A 10,824-nucleotide genomic window follows, 5' to 3' on the forward strand; every position below is an offset into this window, starting at 1 on the left:
TCTTCCATTTGTAGAAAATGTAGATGGCTTTAGTCTGTTGATAAGAACCCTCCACCAGTAATGTAGTGATTGGGTGTAATTTTATCAAATGCTAACATTTGCAAAACATTTTTAAAAAACAACAGTTTTTTTTAAATTATTTAATCCATTTTAGAATAATGCTGTAATGTAACAACATGTGGAAAAGGGAAGGGGTCTGAATACTTTCCGAATGCGCTGTACAAAGCAAGCGATTGAACCATTTTTGGTTCTATAATTTTAAAAAAATTCTAAGAGTGTAAGCTAGTTAAGAAGAGGCCTACTAGAGTTATCACATAGGATTTATTAACTACAAAAACTGGTACTTTTTTTGGTTAGAACCGGTTCATAACTTTATTTTGCTGGTCGGAACAGTAACCACGTTTCCATCCACAGTTTTTATGCAAGTAAAGTCATACCGTATAAAAAACAAAATCACAACAGCTGTAGAAATAGGAAGTGTCGGTATAGTTTTATAAATGCCAACAGATAATTTGCTCATTCTACATGGTGGGATCTTTTTGTGTCGGTAAAATGTATTATGCGAAAAATGGCAAATATTATGTGCAAATATATATTATGTGCAAATATAGCTGTACAGCAACGCTCCCTGTCCAACCTGACAGAGATTGAGAGGATCTGCAGAGAAGAATGGGAGAAACTCCCCAAATACAGGTGTGCCAAGTTTGTAGCGTCATACCCAAGAAGACTCGAGGCTGGAATCGCTGCCAAAGGTGCTGCAGCAAAGTACTGAGTGAAGGGTCTGAATACTTATGTAAATGTGATATTTCAGTTTTTTATTTTTTAAAACATTTGCTAAAATTTCTAAACCTGTATTTGCTTAGTTATTATGGGATATTGTGTGTAGATTGATGAGGGGGAAAAACTATTTAATCAATTTTAGAATAAGGCTGTAACATAACAAAATGTGGAAAAAGTCAAGGGGTCTGAATACTTTCCGAATGCACTGTACATACCTCCTCTCGGTCAGCAACAGTCTTCTAATGGCTTCATGAAACATACCTTCAGAAAGTACTCACACCCCTTGACTTTTTCTACATTCTATTGTCTTACAGGCTGAGTTTAAAATGGATTAAATAGAGATGTTGTGTCACTGGCCTCCACAGTGGAATTATGTTTTTAGACATTTGTACAAATTAATAAAAAATGAAAAGCTGAAATGTCTTGAGTCAATAAGAATTCAACCCCTTTGTTATGGCAAGCCTAAATAAGTTCAGGAGTAAACATTTGCTTAACAAGTCACATAATAAGTTGCATGGACTCACTCTGTGTCCAATCATAGTGTTTAACATTATTTTTGAATGACTACGTCATCGCTGTACCCCACACATCCAAATATCTGGAAGGTCCCTCAGTTGAGCAGTCAATTTCTAACACAGATTCAACCACAAAGACAAGGGAGGTTTTCCAATGCCTCACAAAGAAGGGCACCTATTGGTAGATGTTGGCGAAGTTATTAAATTACACTTTGGATTGTGTATAAATACACCCAGTCACTACAAAGATACAGGCGTCCTTCCTTACTCAGTTGGTGGAGAGGAAGGAAACTGCTCAGGGATTTCACCATGAGGCCAATGGTGACTTTAAAACAGTTACAGAGTTTAATGGCTGTGATAGGAGAAAACTGAGGATGGCTCAACAACATTGCAGTTACTCCACAGTACTAACCTAATTGACAGAGTGAAAGAAGGAAGCCTGTACAGAAAGTCGTTTATCTGGTATGTCGTGATTCAAACCGGGTCATGTTACCGACGGACCTTCTCACTAGGTTCTTACAACGCCACTATAATGTAGCTCAAAGTTTAATTTTCCTTAACTTTTCCTATTAATTCTCTATGGTAACGCCTTGATCACACCGACAGTATCATTGCATCAATGCTGCATAACATTTTGTGCAACTACGCAACAATACTGAAAGCAGGTATCTACACACGTGTTGCAGACAGTCACATGTGGTTGTTGGACACATGGAGGAGAGAATCATTTTCGCAGTATCCTCAAAACCAACTGCTGACAGCTACAGGGACATAAACTAAAAAAAATGCTGCTTGGAGACAAGTGTTCACGATAGTAGGATTGCCAGGTCAGTTTAGTAGTGAGCTTGGTTCTAGATGTGGCTTGGAGACGAGTGTTCACGATAGTAGGATTGCCAGGTCAGTTTAGTAGTGAGCTTGGTTCTAGATGTGGCTAGCTAGCAAACCTAACTAGCTGGCTTGCTAACATAGCCAATGAAGTGTGTGAGTGAGTGAGTGAGTGAGTGAGTGAGTGAGTGAGTGAGTGAGTGAGTGAGTGAGTGAGTGAGTGAGTGAGTGAGTGAGTGAGTGAGTGAGTGAGTGAGTGAGTGAGTGAGTGAGTGAGTGAGTGAGTGAGTGAGTGAGAGAAATAGTAATATAAATGATGCTAGTTACTACCCCTGATCATTTTGTCAGATAACTGTGTGTACTGTAGGTGACATGTCCATGATAGTTATCTAATAACTATAGTTATGCTAGGTGATGGTTTGGCTTATTTTTCATGAGTAGTACACAGTAAGAATTTCCAACAGTGGAAGCTCTTGAATGAGATGGTGGAACACCCCTGCCTGCTTTAGGGACTTCAACCATCCCTGGACCCACTCAGCCCTGCGCTTTCAGCGGTCCAACAGCGCGATCAAGACCTCAACGTTGGTCTCATTGTTGAAATAGCCTACTCTCTACTATTTTTACTATTTATTATTGCATCATTTTGGAGGGAAATTATATTATAGGCTGTCACAATACATTCGTAGATGTCATCGAATAAATAATATTTATGCTACTCTATTCTAAGAAATTCTGCAGTATAGCTTTTCTTTAATGATGTAATTCCACTATTTATTTAGTGGATATGTGTGCAACAACAGTTCAACATTCATATTTTGCTACTTTCTGTCAAGCCCAAGCATACAATTTGATGCATACGTTAGATAAATCCAAGGTATGCACCACACTCTGCAACGCAATGCTGCAAGGCAAGCTTCCTGCCATCCAGGACCTCTATACCAGGCGGTGTCAGAGGAAGGCCCTCAAAATTGTCAAAGACTCCAGCCACCCTAGTCATAGACTGTTCTCTCTGCTACCGCATGGCAAACGGTACCGGAGCACCAAGTCTAGGTCCAAAAGGCTTCTCAACAGCTTCTACCCCCAAACCATAAGACTCCTGAACAGCTAATCATGGCTAGCCGGACTGTTTGCACTGCCCCCCCACCCCATCCTTTTTACGCTGCTGCTACCCTGTTAAGTATTTATGCATAGTCACTTTAACTCCACCCACATGTACATATTACTTCAACTACCTCAACTAGCCGGTGCCCCCGCACATTGACTCTGCACCGGTACCCCCCTGTATATATAGCCTCCCTACTGTTATTTTATTTTACTTCTGCTCTTTTTTTCTCAACACTTTTTTGTTGAAAATAAATGCACTGTTGGTTAAGGGCTGTAAGTAAGCATTTCACTGTAATGTCTGCACCTGTTGTATTCGGCGCATGTGGCCAATAACATTTGATTTGATTTGATTTGATACGCAGCGTTCCATTGGAAATGAATGTACTTCTGGTGTATTACACCATTAGTGAGAAGACCGCCTCGATCACACCAAAACGCAAATGATGCTGTCGGTGTGATCGAGGCGGTCTTATCAGTATGGGTGTAATATATATCTGGACACTGGTTGGTTTTGTGGTGTTGTTCCACACCCCATTGTAGAAAGAAGGAGCAAACAACCATCAATGTAGACACAGATCTCTGTTATTTAAAGTTAGTTATTACAGACCGATCTGGCATTTCTCCATCTGGAAATTACTTCTTACAACACAACTGCAATTGTTTATCTCATTTATGTCCAAGATAGCTAACTATAAAGCTAACTAGCTAGCTAACTTTAGCTGCCTCTAGATCCAGTTGGTCAGCAGAGCAGTCAAAAAGACAGCTAAGTCACTTTTGCTTTTAGAACTTTCTAATCATCTCTAAAGTTGTTTGGCATGCGGTCAAACTAGCTACATATATTTAGCTAAAAAGACTGTTGATGAAATGTATTGTTTTCTTTGTAGCTAACTATCTAGCTTGGTTGTAGGCTACAGTTGGCTAGTACAGTAAACGTTAGTAGCTAGCTACTATACTGAATACCTTTACTGAATGACAACAATGTAGCTTGAACACTGTTCTGTCTAGCTGGTTGGGCTTAGAAATTGATAAATGAACATATGAAGAGATCACAAATTCATGCAGCTGTGGTGTCACTTGTTTAGCTAATTATCTGCTTTAAAAATAGTGAAAATACTCAAGCCTTTATCCATACCAGAAGGTCTCCCATAAAACGTGATGTTGACTTCATATGGGACAACCAGGTGGCATCCTGGCCGTCCAAATTTCCTCATCTGCTGGCCGTCCTATCCAAATTTCCTCATCTGCTGGCCTTCCTATCCAAATTTCCTCATCTGCTGGCCTTCCTATCCAAATTTCCTCATCTGCTGGCCGTCCTATCCAAATTTCCTCATCTGCTGGCCTTCCTATCCAAATTTCCTCATCTGCTGGCCGTCCTATCCAAATTTCATCATCTGCTGGCCATCCTATCCAAATTTCCTCATCTGCTGGCCGTCCTATCCAAATTTCCTCATCTGCTGGCCGTCCTATCCAAATTTCCTCATCTGCTGGCCGTCCTATCCAAATTTCATCATCTGCTGGCCGTCCTATCCAAATTTCCTCATCTGCTGGCCGTCCTATCCAAATTTCCTCATCTGCTGGCCGTCCTATCCAAATCTCCTCATCCGCTTGCATGCCCCTCCCCTATATCAAGGTGTTTTGGTACTTCCCTTATGCACTACGCTAACTTCTAATATTCCACAGGTCAATATCGTCTACCAGTCTGTCTATCCTTCCCTCTATCCATCATTCATAGTGACAATAGTGGATCGTTTGTCCAGATCTGCAACTAGCAATCATACCACACATACAAGCATTCAAAGCTGCATCCATTTTCAGTGTGAATCCACAAGAACCAATAGGAATAGCTGATAGACAGCGGAGAGGCCAGGTGCATCAATGAGCATGAAAGAACAGTGAAGACAAATGTCCAGTCACTCGAGAATAAGATGGATGAGCTTCATTCCAGAGTCTCCTATCAGAGAGACTTGAAAAGCTGCAATATTATATGTCTTACTGAAACGTGGCTGGATGATGACGCAGCTTCGGGAAAGTCGAAAGGAGGTGGAGTGTGTTTTTTCATAACAACTGGTGTGCTGCTTCAAGTGTGAAGGAAATCTCGAGTTTTGTTCACCTGATATAGAATACCTCATGGTAATCTGCAGACCCTTTTATCTACCAAGAGAGTTCTCATCTGTAATTATCACGGCTGTCTACATCCCTCCCCAAGCCAACACCACTCTGGCACTCAACGAACTGTATGGGGCCATAAACAAACAAGAAACCGCTCACCCAGAGGCAGCGTTTCTGGTGGGCGGAGACCTTAACGCAGAGAGACTTAAAACCGTTCTACCTCACTTCTACCAACATGTCTCCTGCGCCACTAGGCGCGCTAAAACTCTAGAACACTTTTATTCTACCCACAGAAACGCCTACAAGGCCCTCCCTCGTCCCACCTCCGGCAAATCTGACCACGACTCCATTCTCCTGCTATCTGTTTACAAACAAAAGCTCAACCAGGAAGTACCAGTGATGCGCTCAAAACGGAAGTGGTCAGATGAAGCAGACGCGAGGCTACAAGACTGTTTTGCTAGTACAGACTGGGATATGTTCCGGGATTCACCTGATGGCATTGAGGAGTTTACCACAACAGTCACGGGCTACATCGATAAGTGCATAGCCGATGTCGTCCCCACAGGGACTATAAGAACGTATCCAAACCAAAAACGATGGATTACAGGTAATATCCGCTCTGGGCTAAAGGCTAGAGCTACCGCTTACAAGGAACAGGACACGGACATGGACGCCCACTACGACCTCGTAAGAGACATCAAACATGCAAAAGGACAATATAGGAGGAAGGTGGAATCCTATTACACCGGCTCCGACGCTCGTCGTATGAGGCAGGGCTTGCAGACGATAACGGATTACAAAGGGAAACCCAGACGTGAGTTGCCCAGCGATGCAGAACTCCCAAACGAGCTAAATGCCTTTTATGCTCACTTCGAGGAATATAACACTGTGCCTTGCGTGAAAGCCGCTGTTTTTCCGGATGACTGTGTGATCTCGCTCTCCGTGGCCGATGTGAGCAGAACATTTAAAACAGGTTAACAAACACAGACAACAGACAACACTTCCACCACGCTGACCCTCAACACCCCCCCCCCCCCCCCCCCCCACCCACCCACCCCCCCCCCCCCCCACCACCCACTGTTTCCTGTAGTCCACAATCAGCTCCTTTGTTTTACTGATGTTGAGAGATTGTTATCCCGGCACCACACTGCCAGGTCTCTGACCTCCTCCCTGTAGGCGGTCTCATCGTCGTCGGTGATCAGGCCTACCACCGTCGTGTCGTCAGCAAACTTGATGATGGAGTTAGTTGTGCATGGGTAAACAGGGAGTACAGAAGGGGATTGAGCACGCACTCCTGAGCGGCCCCCGTGCTGCGGGCCGGCGTGGCGGTGTTGTTTGTTGCCTACTCTCACCACCTGGGGTCGGCCCGTCAGGAAGTCCAGGATCCAGTTGCAGAGGGATGTGTTCAGTCCCAGGGTCCCGAGCAGAGGGATGTGTTCAGTCCCAGGGTCCCGAGCTTGGACCTGCCCACGGTATGACACCATGTCAGCCTTGTAACTGTCCACTAAACATGGTGGTGATCATAAACGTTGGTGTAAATGACATGGGTTTTATAATATGGAAATGTGAAGCGCACGGGTGTTTGGTTTGGCCTCACGGGTGTTTGGTTTGGCCTCACGGGTGTGTGGTTTGGCCTCACGGGTGTGTGGTTTGGCCTCACGGGTGTGTGGTTTGGCCTCACGGGTGTGTGGTTTGGCCTCACGGGTGTGTGGTTTGGCCTCACGGGTGAGTGGTTTGGCCTCACGGGTGTGTGGTTTGGCCTCACGGGTGTGTGGTTTGGCCTCACGGGTGTGTGGTTTGGCCTCACTCACGGGTGTGTGGTTTGGCCTCACGGGTGTGTGGTTTGGCCTCACTCACGGGTGTGTGGTTTGGCCTCACGGGTGTGTGGTTTGGCCTCACGGGTGAGTGGTTTGGCCTCACGGGTGTGTGGTTTGGCCTCACGGGTGTGTGGTTTGGCCTCACGGGTGTGTGGTTTGGCCTCACGGGTGTGTGGTTTGCTTGCATGACATCAAAGCTGTATTTATTATCATCCTCAACGTCTCATCTTTCAGAACACATCGACTCTCTATTTACAGCATTCCCCTCTCTCTGACAACAACAAATGTGCAAAAGTTGCCCGATTAGGGGGAGGGATGGGGGCATTTTGTCACGCACGGTGCTCACACTTAGCACGTCTGTCAGTCAAAACCCACACAGCGCTGCAAAGCGAAGAGCCTGAGCTCTGACGTCATGTATATCATGTTACTGTACAGCGACTGCGTTCCAAATTAGGTTCTTATCAGTGACCAAATCTGCCATTTTCAACCCGTATACGAGTTCTGATGGGCTACAAGAAACAAAATGACTTTTTTTTAATTATTTTTTTATTCAATAAATTATATAATTGTAAGCGTTCTAATTTGATCAAACTAAAACATTGATCTTTTTCAGTGATGAAGACACAACTACCATGGGCAAACATGTAGTCTATGGAAGGTATCGTTCAAATCATGATTGAAATCATGAAACAACCCGAGATTCTAAAAAGTCAGGTTAATAATACTTTCCTGTGGATATATTTTCTTCCATTTTGAGACAACCGGTAGAGTATGTTAAAATCTGTTTTGTAGAGGTCATGAGAGGAAGCCTTCCAAATGTTTGCATTGCTGTCTTTCAGACGGTGTAACCAGCAAGGTAGAAAAGTATGTAGCTACAAATTTGTAACAGGATAACGTGATTCTCCATTAGCCGTTACAGGATAGGTACTGTTTGGCGTAGCACAGAGAATTTTCGACCAACCTTAACTTGGCAATACTATCTTCGTTCTCAATTCGGCCAAACATGTATGTTATAAAATGTCTATGTCCAGTTGCAGGTGGTTCGTTTGAATGTAGAAAACGCTCTTATTAAAATAACTGTTTTGCTCCGTGAAGTAATCCAACAACGCCGCCATCTTGTCTGTTTCTAATCTTCTCTCATTGAACGAGAGAGGTGGGTGTCATCATGACAAGCGGCACTTTGGGGTAGAGCCACCTTTCAGTCATTCAACACTGCTGTTCTATTATATACACTATGTATTCAACTTCATGACCAAGACACCCCACCTTCATGACCAAGACACCCCACCTTCATGACCAAGACACCCCACCTTCATGACCAAGACACCCCACCTTCATGACCAAGACACCCCACCTTCATGACCAAGACACCCCACCTTCATGACCAAGACACCCCCACCTTCATGACCAAGACACCCCACCTTCATGACCAAGACACCCCACCTTCATGACCAAGACACCCCACCTTCATGACCAAGACACCCCACCTTCATGACCAAGACACCCCCACCTTCATGACCAAGACACCCCACCTTCATGACCAAGACACCCCACCTTCATGACCAAGACACCCCCACCTTCATGACCAAGACACCCCCACCTTCATGACCAAGACACCCCACTTCATATTTAGAACAGTCATACTTGACATAGCACATTCATAATGTATTCTGTATATCCTATTGTGCACATATCAGTTTTATTACCATGCATACTACCTTCTAATGACTTATTGTCCCCTACGATGAAATCGGGGAGGGGAGTGTGGATCGGTCACCGTCCGTTAGTACATTTGTTCATCATACGCGATCTCAGACACCACTGGCCCGATTATGACAAAACTTGTCTTGCCGTAAAGAGCTGTCATTTACAAAATACACTGATTGGCCCAAAGGGGGCGCTGCATCATCCTGGGGGACGACATGTTTATTGTTGCCTTATTTTTGATGGATGTTGTACTGCGGTTGTTGAGGGAGCTGGCACGTCAGCATTTCACTGCACCTTTTATACCTGCTGTAAACTGGGACGAATACAGTACGTGATCACCTGTGTGTGCGCCCTGCCACGAAACCAAAAATAGCAACAGAAAATAGTAGCTAGTGCAATGCCATTGAAGGAACAGCGGTGGTATCAGTGTCTAATGCCGTCCAAGAATTTACAGAACAATGTTGCCATGACTACGAACAGAACAACAGCAGAAGAATTAGAGCGTCTGGTTTATTAGAAACTGCATGTTAGAAAAGGAGGTGGACAGTTCAGTATTTATTACACACAGTTAGGGGAGGCAGATTGCGCAGATTCATTAGACATTCTGGGTGCATCCCAATGGAACCCTGTTCCCTCTATAGTGCACTACTTTTGACAAGGGCCCAGGCTCTGGTCAAAAGTAGTGCACTTATGGTCAAGACAACTGGGAAATCGCTTGACTTCAGTGCATTCAAGACACCCGGGAACTGTGGAATAAAACAAGCTCCGACTGGGAGAAATAGTTTTGAATGGCCATTCAACTCAGAATTACAAGTCAGAAACTCGGGCATTATCCTAGAGCTCGTACGTCACGATATACAGCTGCGGAAAAAATTAAGAGACCAAACTGCAAAATTATCAGTTTCTCTGGTTTTACTATTGATAGGTAAGTGTTTGGGTAAAAATAACATGTTTGTTTTATTCTATAATCTACTGACAACATTTCTCCCAAATTCCAAATAAAAAAGGTCATTTAGAGCAGTTATTTGCAGAAAATGACAACTGGTCAAAATAACCAAAAAGATGCAGTGTTGTCAGACCTCGAATAATGCAAAGACAATAAGTTCATCTTCATTTTTAAACATCACAATAGTAATGTTTTAACTTAGGAAAAGTTCTGAAATCAATATTTGGTGGAATAACCCTGATTTTCAATCACAGCTTTCATGCGTCTTGGCATGCTCTCCACCAGTCTTTCACATTGATGTTGGGTGACTTTATGCCACTCCTGGCGCAGAAATTCAAGCAGCTCGGCTTTGTTTGATGGCTTGTGACCATCCATCTTCCTCTTGATCACATTCCAGAAGTTTTCAATGGGGTTCAAGTCTGGAGATTGGGCTGACCATGACAGGGTCTTGATCTGGTGGTCCTCCATCCACACCTTGATTGACCTGGCTGTGTGGCATGGCACATTGTCCTGCTGGAAAAACCAATCCTCAGAGTTGGGGAACAATGTCAGAGCAAAAGGAAGCAAGTATTCTTCCAGGACAACCTTGTACATGGCTTGATTCATGTGTCCTTCACAAAGACAAATCTGCCCGATTCCAGCCTTGCTGAAGCACCCCCAGATCATCACCGATCCTCCACCAAATTTCACAGTGGGTGCGAGACACTGTGGCTTGTAGGCCTCTCCAGGTCTCCGTCTAACCATTAGACGACCAGGTGTTGGGCAAAGCTGAAAATTGAACTCATCAGAGAAGATGACCTTACTCCAGTCCTCTACGGTCCAATCCTTATGGTCTTTTGCAAACCTCAGCCTGGCTCTTCTTTGCTTCTCATTGATGAAGGGCTTTTTTGTAGCTTTGCACGACTTCAGCCCTGCCCCTAGGAGCCTGTTTCGAACCATCCTCGCCATGTACTTCACTCCAGCTGCCGTTTGCCCTTCTTTTTGTAGGTCACTTGATGTCATCCTACGGTTGTTGAGTGAC

The sequence above is a fragment of the Coregonus lavaretus genome (assembly GCF_964263955.1).
Source record: "Coregonus lavaretus genome assembly, contig: HAP1_SCAFFOLD_236, whole genome shotgun sequence".
NCBI lineage: Eukaryota > Metazoa > Chordata > Actinopteri > Salmoniformes > Salmonidae > Coregonus > Coregonus lavaretus.